Source organism: Leptonotus elevatus, chromosome 6 (assembly GCF_054856555.1).
Source record: "Leptonotus elevatus isolate MCC_2025b chromosome 6, RoL_Lele_1.0, whole genome shotgun sequence".
NCBI lineage: Eukaryota > Metazoa > Chordata > Actinopteri > Syngnathiformes > Syngnathidae > Leptonotus > Leptonotus elevatus.
The window spans coordinates 21382052-21394108 of record NC_141244.1 but is presented as its reverse complement, the minus strand read 5'-3'; the positions used below and the strand labels follow the sequence as shown (position 1 = coordinate 21394108).

The 12057-nt window shown below is 39.5% G+C and overlaps 1 long non-coding RNA gene across 1 annotated transcript; it reads left to right on the top strand.

Moving 5' to 3' along the window:
• The first annotated feature begins 4997 nt into the window (after positions 1 to 4997).
• Positions 4998 to 10478, top strand: LOC147172724 (uncharacterized). The gene is made up of 3 exons (XR_015095287.1): positions 4998 to 5109; positions 5246 to 5311; positions 9876 to 10478. It is a non-coding gene; the product is annotated as an uncharacterized LOC147172724 (long non-coding RNA).
• The last annotated feature ends 1579 nt before the right edge of the window (positions 10479 to 12057 follow it).

The window sequence follows — 12057 nt, the reverse complement described above, 5'->3', positions numbered from 1 at the left end:
AAAGTTTAGCTTGTCTATATAAGAAAGCTCCCAGTGTATGCATATGTAATCATATTTGCACAGAGCCCCACTGATGAATATGCAGAAGCGCTTTGAAATCAAAGAGTTCTGCAGTTCTGGGAGTTTTTCGGTAAAACAGCAGTGATGATGATGCAATCGTTGCCTTAACGACATCAGTTTTCTCTTTATCCAGCATGCAACCATGTCATTTTGTTACTTTTCCTAAAAGATACGAACAAATACGAGAGAGTGCTTTTATAAAGTAAAAGTGCCTTATTAACGAAATTCACCTTTTCAGCAGCAGCTTGTCGACACCGTCGGCGTGTGCGCGTGGGTTTGTGCGTGTGTGTGTGTGTCTAAATAGGTGAGCAGAGGCTGATACAGTGCTCAGGTGATGAATGACCAACAGCAGATAAAGTACACATCAATAACCTCCACAGCAATCCGCAGCGCACTCGGTGGCACTCGCCAACAAATTCATCATTGAATCGTCAGAGGATTTAATCAAATGTGTTTTCTGCGCTCCTGCTTTTGGATTTATTCTACCGTTCATAAAAGTCGCTTTGAGTCAGCATTTGGCGAGTGTCGATGCGGCGGATTCGGTGCAGTGCAAAGATCCAGTGTGGAGGGAAGGAAAGCACAGTGCAGGAGGAAAGTTGCGGTTAGAGTTCGGATTAGTGGGTTCAATAAACAATAAACGCAAAGGAACCCCTAAATTAAAAAGCCTTAAAATTATTTGTTTTTTGTTTTTTTTATGTTTTGATGAAAATATTTTGTTAAACAGTTAGCCGTTGTGTTCATTAGTAAAATAATAGTAATAATAATAATAATAAATACAGAATTATTAATATAAAGTAAAATGTTTAAAATTAAAATTGTTTGGGTTGTGGTTAGGTTTAGAGGTCAGTGGGTAGGATCTGGGTTCGGGTGCTCAGTTTTATAGTTAGTGGCTTAGATTTGGAGTTCAAGGTTAGGGTTACCATTTTATTGAATACCAATGGCACACAAAAATGTGATTTAGACAGCATCATCAAAACATAAATAGTTTGTACAGGGTGTCTTAAAAGTCACTACACATTTTGTTAGAATAAATGTACATAAATTATCCCATAGTTACTATTTTAGTAATTACAAAGCATTTATTTAACAGTGTGACCTATGTTTGATCTATGCGGAGAAAAGAAGCTGCAGATGCAACACACAAACTGAAACCTGACAAGATAGCGGCTGGAAAATTTTGCGTTTGAACTATGAACTTTGACACTTTCCGCGCTGAAAAAAACCATCTGCATTATTGTCTGAGCAGTCATATCCGGTGGGATGATTGTCACGTTGCTGCTATGTAAATCCCCAAACCTTTAGAGCAGCAATTGGCTATGTAACCAATAAAAAGAGAAGATTCGGCGGAGTGTGCTTCAGAGCGGATAGGAGATTGTAATTGAGCATGTTTTCTGTCCGTACTCCTCACGAGCAAAAAAAAAAATCAAGTCTGTTGTCTTCCTTCCTGGTTTATTAAATGTTCTAGGCTGACGCATTTAATTTGTGCTTTCGTTTTAGGTAGCATTTGGCCAAACGTGAGGTCATCAGCGTTTGATAAAATGTAATTTATAGTTTTTCTAAGCGTATCATTCCTTTGCCTATGAATCATCAATTGTCTGGCAAAAATGTTTTCTTTTTTTTCTTTTTTTCTTTTTCCTTCTTTTTTTCCTTTTTTTTCTCAGAATTTGTTTCTGTCCCCAACTGCATTTCAGCACCGGTTTGAGAAACTTCATGGCTGTCACTCTCCTCTTTGAGCTACAATTTCCGATTTGTATTCCAAGTTTCGGAAAACAGGAACTGAAAAGCTCCGCTTGGTGGATGCAACACTGCTCAAATGGCATTTAGTGATCCAAAAAGTGAGTAGTTTTACTTTATTTTTGCTGGTCCCATCATATTTGAAAAAGCAAATCATGTAGTCATTTCTTCACAAAAGGCAGCAGTGTTGCTAAGGGCAAAGAGTGCCGTGCTGCACAGCACACACACGACCTCGCTCTGTTGGCTCAAACGAGTGGAATGTGTGGGTTTTTTTGTTTTGTTTTGGGTTTTTTCGGGCAGGGGGTGGCTCGGTGTAGGAGGCACAAACCCTGCTGGGCCCCCGTGGGCTCTGAACACTCATCGGCACATGGAGTGCTCTTCACAAGCTGGCACTGAATATTTGCCCGCCCCTATTTTTAAACGGCTGGAAAACATCAGTGAAATGCTTTTTGTTTTATGTTAAGAGTTAATTTCGTTGTGGGTTAGATCCTGGCGGTGAATTCTGTACACCGTGTAGCGTAACTGCGCAGAGGCAAGTTAGACCCAATGTTGGTAATTTTGCAAACAAATATTGGACAATGGGCTCAGCTGATTTCAATCACGACCAAGCAATACAACTCATTTCATTATTTTTAAAGGCAGAAGAAATGAATGTGTTATATTTACCAAATTATTGGTTTATTGTATGTTCATTTTACATTGTGATATTGTATAATCTATCTTTCCATTCTGATCTTCAATGTGAATAACAAGCCTCCGGAGTTATTTTTCACACGCGGCGATTGCAGGATGTAAGTTATTTGACGGTCTGGTGGAATTGGAGGAAGTTCCGTTTAATTGGATTTTGATGTTCCCCGTTGTCATGGCACCCATTCTTTTACCCGTGAATGTGCGCAGTGCAAAAAGAGGGAATGTCATTTGGATGTGACACAGGAAAGCGATGTCGAGGAGGGATGGGCGGCGATTGCTTTGAAAGTACAATGTCCAACACGCACGGCAATTTGCATCTCCAGCTGGTCGAGTGGATCCCTTCACCGGCGGCAAGCGTCAACAAACGCCGCCAAGAGGTTTTGTGCATGTTTAATGAGGGGACACAAAGTCCATCTGCATCTCAGTCTTGAATCATCTCCAAAGATGACTCGTTAAAAACCTGCAGGGGAGCAACAACGCAACGACATCACAGCAGGTTTTCATTTAACACGTGCCCAAGTGCTGCGGAAACGCAAAGTTCATTACAGCGGTGCGTTCAAGTTACAAGCAGAATTTGGTCAAATAAGGCCCCGGACATCATATCACATTAGTAGACTTCAGTCCAGTCAGCAAAGGATTACCGATGCAACACATTATTTAGTATGTCTTAGAAGAGACTGAAGCACAATAGGAAAATAAGGACTTTGTGAATATTCAAAAAATAATTGGTGAATCCTCGATGGACTGATTTCTAATCATGTCATAAAATTGACCATATTTGGCCAATCTGCCGAGACACCCTACTTTGAAACCCTAACCCTAGTTTAAAGCCCTACTTTGTAACCCTAACCCTAGATTAAAGCCCTACTTTGTAACCCTAACCCTAGTTTAAAACCCTATTTTGAATCCCTAGCCCTAGTTTGAAACCCTAATTTGAAACCTTAGCCCTAGTTTGAAACCCTAATTTGGAACCCTAACCCTAGTTTGAAAACCCTTAATTGAAACCCTAGCCCTACTTTAAAACCCTAATATAAAACCCTAGCCCTAGTTTGAAACCCTCATTTGAAACCCTAGCCCTTATTTTTAAACCCTAATTTGAAACCCTAGCCCAAGTTTGAAACGCTAATTTGAAACCCTAGCCCCAGTTTTAAACCCTAATTTGAAACCCTAACCCTAGTTTAAAACCCTACTTTAAAACCCTAACCCTAGTTTAAAACCCTATTTTGAAACCCTAACCCTAGTTTAAAACCCTACTTTGAAACCCTAACCCTAGTTTAAAACCCTATTTTGAAACCCTAACCCTAGTTTAAAACCCTACTTTGAAACCCTAACACTAGTTTAAAACCCTATTTTGAAACCCTAACCCTAGTTTAAAACCCTATTTTGAAACCCTAACCCTAGTTTAAACCCCTACTTTGAAACCGTAACCCTAGTTTAAAACACTTCTTTAAAACCTTAACCCTAGTTTAAAACCCTACTTTGTAACCCTAACCCTAGTTTAAAACCCTACTTTGAAACCCTAACCCTATTTTGAAACCCTAACCCTAGTTCAAAACCCTACTTTGTAACCCTAACCCTATTTTAAAACCCTACTTTGAAACCCTAACCCTAGTTTAAAACCCTACTTTGAAACCCTAACCCTAGTTCAAAACCCTATTTTGAAACCCTAACCCTAGTTCAAAACCCTACTTTGAAACCCTAACCCTAGTTTAAAACCCTATTTTGAAACCCTAACCCTAGTTTAAAACCCTACTTTAAAACCCTAACCCTAGTTTTAAACCCTACTTTGAAACCCTAACTCTAGTTTAAGATCCTACTTTGAAGCCCTAACCCTAGTTTAAAACCCTACTTTGTAACCCTAACCCTATTTTAAAACCCTACTTTGAACCCTTAACCCTAGTTTAAAACCCTACTTTGAAACCCTAACCCTAGTTTGAAACCCTACTTTGTAACCCTTACCCTAGTTTAAAACCCTACTTTGAAACCTTAACCCTAGTTTAGTGATGTATTAGTACTTTTAATTGTTTTATTTCGGTCCGTTTCTACTTCCATTGCTATTGGCTTGACAGAACTCTTTTTTTTCTTTTCTTTTTGCTAGGTATTGTTATGATTAATTACAATGGCCAGATTCAAGTACCACCATAACATTTTTAACTCTTTAATACAAAATGTTAGCACATTTCTATAGGATGCTTTTGTCGAAACTACTCCTGAATACTTGCGGCTCAGTGTGTTTCTCATATTGTATTCATATCACCGATATGTGTGCTTGCCATCAAATATGGATAGGGAACGCCTTCGTATCAGCAAGTGTGCATGCGTATAAGAGTGTGCACGCACTCTGATCCCACGACAGTGTCGACTGGAATGTGGAGCATCCAAATAACGGAGAGAAAAAACAAAGCAGAATACCGAGTTAATCAGCATTGGAACATCTGTTGGCAAACAGCGAGCGGGGCGGCTCGCATGAAAAGTTAATTGACTCCTAAAATAAACAGGGGGAACACTTAAAAGACTTTATGACCTCTGAGCGAAAAAGAGAAAAGGCACTTCTTTCTTTTCTGTTCGCCTCCGGGAAGCTACAAATAATGTGACATCTCGCGGCGGAGTCCGGAGGCTTTAAGGGTACAATTTATGAGGGGATAATTTTACCCGGGAATGAATTTGCTTCTACATCTTGTGTCTGAATGTCACTTTAATCCTTACCAGTGACTTATTGTAACATAAAATGCTAAAAAATAAAGTACTCTCTTTCTTTTAGGCGATTTCTAAGAAGATTTGACATCTATGCTAAGGAAGTTAGCATGGCTGGGGACAGCTTGCTCAGGTCAGTTATACCCTTTCATTTGTTTAAACTGTTGTACACAGTAATTGTTTTTATTTTGTTGTTTTTCTCAAAGTGTGGCTAGTGTTAGCATGGTTGGCTAATATGCTAGCTCATGTCATATGAGGCTTTTATTTAATTATTTCACCGCAAATAAAATATATGCTATATCTTGTTTCTAAATTCCACTCTAATCTTTACCAGTGACGTGATGTAACATAAAATACTTCTATTATTGAGCTTTGTTTTCTTTTAGTTAGGAGATCTCGGAAGAGATTTGACGCTAATGCTGAGGTGCTAGCCATCTTGCTCAAGTCATTTGTACCCTTTAACGTATTAAACTGCTCTCTATATGTACTTTCATACAAGGTAGGCACTCAATACAATTTATTTGTCCCAAAGTGTGGCCAATGTCAGCATGCTTTAGGCTAGCTGCTAGGCTAATATGCTATCTCGGTAGACAAGGGACTAGCGATGTCTTTTGTTAGCAATTAAGCTGTCACAAACCGTTGAAATTGCAAACAAAATTGAAATCACCCTGATAGCGTCCCCTTTAAAACATTCAACTTTCACTTCACATTAACATTAACCGGCACAGAAGAGTGAGCTATAATGAAACTGTCTTGAAAATTTTCTTTTAAAAAAAACTTAACAAAGAATCCTTTGGGAGGATCCATTTATCTTTAATGTATTTCTACTTATTTTCTCCGGGGACTGACATTGAAGAACAGAAAGAATGAAATAAAGAAATGAGAGAATTTGAAAAGAGGGGCGGGGGGAGAGAGGGCATGGGGGCATCTTTCTGGAAAATATACGGTGAAAGATTGATGAAAAGACAGGACTGTTGGCTGTGTTTTCCAAGCTATAAATGATGGAGTAATCCATCCCGTCATCGGCTCCCAGAGGATTATATCAAGCGGGCCGTCACTAGGACAGTCGGGTTTCAAAAAAAATTTCCTCCCCAAGAAGTACAAAAAAAAAGAGAAAGAAAAAACTAGTGAGAATTGCCTCCACGGCCTTCGATCTCATTTGTTTTCATTTTCGTCATCCATTCCCTTTGCTTCCGCTGCCTGTCCGTCCATCTGTCTTTTATTTGGTTAATTTGCTCAGATCAATCTGCCCTCCCCAAAATGTCCACACTCCTCTCTCCCTGTGTCATTTCCCCTCTGAACAACCACCCACCCGCTCCCATTTTCCCTCCAAAAACCTTGCTTCGCCGCACCCTGATATTTTATTTTTGTCTGTTCCTGGCATCTGTTTTGGCTGAGCGCGGAGCGACCCCAGATGGCGGGGGGTGGCACTGCGTGGAAGTGACGCCGCTGTCTTTTTTTTTTCGCGGGGTCCCTCAAGCGTGAAATCGGCCTGGCGTTTGGCGACATTGTGACAGAAGCTCTGTCTCGGGGCCCACATTTGGCCCTTCCTCTCCATTCTCTCTCGCTTTCCAAGCAGCGCAGGTCTCTATCTATCTATTGTAACTCTATATGCGATGGCTATGACAACCGTGCATGTCACCGTTTCAGGTTTTTAAATGTGTCTGAATGAGGACGGATATATGTATGAGTCATTTATCGGGCGGGCATGTTACAATGGATATCATGGTTAAGCTCCTAATTCTATTAATAGCTGTCCATTTTCTATTATGCTTGTCCTCATATGGGTCACGGGAGAGAGGTGTGAGGTACAACCTGGACTGGATAGCCAATCACAGGGCACATACAGACAAACAAGTATTCACCTCTATCCGTATGTGGAGAACACCTATGCAAGCACTAAAGACTAGGACCCAGATTTGAACCCAGAATCTGAATCCCATAATGACAATATGAACACAATTGGTATTTTTGAACATTTATAGAACATGAAAAAAATAATAAATCACATTTACTTGGCATAAGTAATACATTGAAATCTGCATGATTTGTAGTTAGATGGATCATTGAGGCATCTAGTTTTTACCTGAATCTATCAATCAGACTCTGAGAGGGAAAAAAATAGGCCTGACATTTGCCCCCTGTTAGCAAACCGCACACGCACACGCACACGCACACACAGCAATGAAAAAAACATACTGGAGTGGAGGTTACATCTGCATGCCTTCTACAGAGGGCAACTCCACAAGGGGGCGCAAATTCCCCATACAACCATCTATGATTGACATGTCATGCCTGCTGGGCCGCACATACCAGAATCCACCACTGAATATATAATTTACTGTATCTTAGCTTACAGTATAATTAATGATCTATATATATCTTCATGCTTTACATTAGAAAGTGCATGTAAATACCATATGTTGAGTGCAGATTACACTTGTGTTGATCATGTATATAAAAAAAAAAAGGCCAACCAGTGACAATATTCCCTAAGACAACTCCGTTAATCAATTATATAGTTGCTGCATAAGTAGTAAATCATGTCATAAAAACCTACATTGACAACAGGGAAGACTTTTTTTATTTTATTTTTTTACCTGAAACAAATGACTTTATGGCCCCAAAACAGAAGAACTGAAAAATGACGGAATTGGCTAAATGCATAGCTGGCATCTCAGATATGAACAAAAATGGCCCAACATTGCCTGAAGAAGTTTGAACAATGGGACTGTCGGGACAAACATGTTATTGTATGCTAGTCGTGTTGCTATCATGTAAAGGTATATTTACTCAACAAGCAGGAGTGTATAGCTAGATTATTAATTTTTCATCATAAAATAAACTGAACTGCATTTTGGGTATACGCTCAGGGAAAAAAAAGTGTACTGTTTTGTTCTCCAAAGTACAATTTTTTATGCACAATTAATCACCTAAGTAATGTTTATGCACTCTAAAAACAGTTGGGGCAAAAATAACCCAAATTGGGTCAAGAATAGACAGACCCAACTTGTTATTAAACTCAAAGATTGGGTCAAATTAAATTAATAACTCACAAAGCAACCCATTTTGGGTTTTTTTTTGTGGATTATTCATTTGACCCAACTTTTTGGGTTAAATGAATAACGTGATTAAATTGGGTCATAAATTAACCGGCCCAACTTTTTAAGTTATTTAACCCAAAAATTGGTGTCAAATCAAATTAATAACTCACAAAGCAACTAGAGGTGGGAATCTTTGAATGTCTCCCGATTCGAATCGATTCAGATTTTTGGGGCCTGCGATTCGATTCAGAATTGATTTTCGATTAGGGGCGATTTTTGATTCAAAATGATTTGATTGACAATGATTTTTGCTTCAATCTATAGATGTGCAAGGAATTGTAATTCTACTCGCTAATGCTAATTAGCGCGCTACTCGCGGCACTTTTATCACTCAAAAGAACACTGCAAAAAACTACTTTTATTGGAATAATTTGGTCGCGACTTTTTCCTTCTACTCTTTAATGTGGCTACAACTTAACAGTGTATTAGACCGCGTGGAACCACACTGCCCCTAAGTGGCCAAATCGAGTACAACATGAACAGCGCTCCAAATACAGGCACACACAGACCAAGGCAAGACAGTATAAAATAATTTAAATAAAATCAATTTTGATGAGAATCTTTTTAGGTTGTTTTGTTATTCATTTGACCCAACATTTTGGGTAAATTAATGAACTAACCCAAAAAGTTGGGTTGGTGCCTTTTTGACCCAATTTGGGTTATTTTTTAACCAACTGTTTTTGGCATGTGTTTAAAAAGAGTACACAAATGGTTCAAACAAAGGCAAAGGGACAATTTCTGTACTTTTTTTTTATTTTAGTTTTTTTGCATGTTAAGTACAAACAAGTGCTAGCCGTATGCAAATGCCTTTCGAAAGAGCCCACTGTTGTATATTTTTGGTTTAAACAAATGAACAGTAAGAGTGATAACCTAAATTAGGGATGGGAAAACTCATTGAAATTGTGCAACTGACAATGGTTATTATGAAGGGGGAAAAAAATATTATTTGTGTAAGGAAAATGACCTTGAAAAAAATTATCGCATATTAAATAGCAGTCGTAATATTGAGAGGGGGAGGGGGGATTTTTTTCCGATTATTTTTCAAAATGGTTCAACCCTAATTTAAACTGGTGTTGCACTGGATAAAACTGTGATGCGTATATTCAGATGCAGCTGGTCCCCAGGCGGCCGCTTATGAGATAATGAGGTCCATTGTGGTAGCTGGAGGAGGCAGCTGATGGAGTGGGAGTGCACAGATTCAATCTCGCTGCATTCTTCTCATCTTCTTCTCCTTCAGCGTTGCATGGCTCACCAGGGAACTAACAGAATGCTCCAGCCATCTCTTTCACATTTGTCCAACATATTTTCATCGCCATCGATTTGTGTGCCGGGTCATAAACCTCCGCTGGCATTCGTGCATTCCATCAGTGCGTTCAAGAGGCGGCGAGTTTGGACCGGGTCAGGCAAATACATGAGAACCCCGCGGGCTGTGTTCTCTTTGCATAAGGGGCTCATATAAAGCAGTGCCTACATTTTTTTATTCTCTTTTTAGTTGTTGATTAGTTTGCATAATATTCCCTGACAGTATGAATATTGCATTTTTGAAGTCTCTTAAACCCCCAAAAATGACAAAAATATGTTTCTTTCCCACAGATATCGACGTTTGCAACCTTACTCAGGAAGGCAGTTTTCATTCCGATGCACGGCGACACCTTGACACAAACTTCACCCTGCACACTGGAGCGAGGTAGGGGTAAGGTGGAGAGCTTGTCGTCTCTAACTGAGCAAATATATCGGGGTAAAAAGAAATATTTGACTCCATGATCCGTGACAAAGTGACAGAGGTAACCTCCGTTTGCCCCGCAGACGCTTGATGATGAGCGACGGCAGGTTATCCAGGTGGGAAACTGAAATTGGGACATTTTAGCTCACTCTATTTTCAAACTTTTTCTTTTTCTTTTTTTTTTCTTTTTTTTTTTACACCATGAAATGAACAAGTGTCTCTCAGGTCTCCTGATGTTGTGGAAAAATTTTGAAAAGGGAATATAGCAGATATTGTGGTGTAGCAATAAGCTTAATAGAGTTCCGTTATCAGCTTTCATCGCCATGGCAACCGCAGAGAGCATTTCTCTTCGGTTTAACTTATTAAAGCGGTACAAGCATAAACAACAATGGAACTTATAAGGTTGTATGCAGTCGCTTCAACGTGTCCCCATCGTATTTTTTTAAGTATCACTTCAAATAAAAATTAGCTTACCTACCCCTTTTAAAAGTCAAAGCTTAACAATAAATTCTTCTGTCAGACTACAAAATTCGTACTTCCAGGTATGAGAGTGAAGACACAGGAGGATTTTAAAATATTTCTCAGACAGTTAAGTATAATGAGAGTTTATAGATTTTTTTTAATGGGTTAATGATGCATAAAAATAACAGGTATGGGGACAGACCAGTAGCATTGATTTGTGAAAAAATAGTAAATTGATCATATTTGGACATACGGGGTTTCCACCCGACAGCAACAATAACAGTATGTCCGCTTTAAGAGCACTGTTGTTGACTGTGTTTTTGATTTGGGTCATGAGGTCATTGTGTTGTTATTATGCAGTTGCCATGGTCCAGTCCTGTACTTGTCCCGTGTAAGGATGATGTTGTCAGTTGCAGTGCAGTTACTTTAGTCCTTCCTGTATGTGTCTCTTGTGGTGATGTTGTTAGTTACCATGCAGTTCCTATGGTCCTTTCCTGCATTTTCTCCTTGTGGTGATATTGTCGTCAGCTGCTATGCAGTTGCTATGGTCCAGTCCTGTATTTGTCCCTTGTAAGGATGATGTTGTCAGTTGCTGTGCAGTTGCTTTGGTCCTGTATTTGTCTCTCATTGGCCCCCTGTGATTATGTTGTCAGTTACTATTCAGCTGATATGGTTCTGCCCTGTATTTGTCCTTTATGGTGATGTTGTCAGTTGCTATGCACTTGCTGTGGCCCAGTCCTGTACTTGTCCCTTGTGATGATGTTGTCAGTTGTTATGGCCGTGTATTTTTCTCTCTTATTGGCACTTGTGATTATAGTGTCAGTTACTATGCAGTTCCCATGGTCCTGTCCTGTATTTGTCCCTTTTGGTGATGTTGTTGTTAGTTGCTATGTAGTTGCTGTGGTCCAGTCCTGTACTTGTCACTTGTAAGGATGATGTTGTCAGTTGCAGTGCAGTTGCTTTGGTCCCGTTCTGTATGTGTCTCTTATAGACACTTGTGATGACAGTGTCAGTTACTATTCAGCTGCTATGGTCCTGTCCTGTATTTGTCCTTTATGGTGATGTTGTCGTCAGTTGCTATGCAGTTGCTGTGGTCCAGTCCTGTACTTGTCGCTTGTAAGGATGATGTTTTCAGTTGCAGTGCAGTTGCTTTGGTCCTGTGTGTGTCTCTTATTGGCACTTGATGACAGTTGTCAGTTACTATTCAGCTGCGATGGTCCTCTGTCCTGTATTTGTCCCCTCTGATGATGATGGTGTCAGTTGCTGTGGAGTTGTCATGGTCACTCTTGTTTTGTCATATAGGCCTTTATTATGTCATACAGAATTGAGCATGATCCTAGCTTGAGTTAACGAGTGACACTTTTGTCAGTATGTCGAGGTTTCTCTGGTTCTCTCTCAAGTTTTCTCCGCCAAGTGTTTTCTTCAAGGCCATCTGAATCCAGCAGTGCTCTCTGTCGTCACTTTGTAGTTTTGTCTATAAAGTTTTTGTCTACAAACTTAATAAAGATAAGCTGAAATAATGATATATATAGTACAGAACACATCCTGTAAGTACAGAAATATTTTTGCACGTGTCTGCAGAATCAGAAC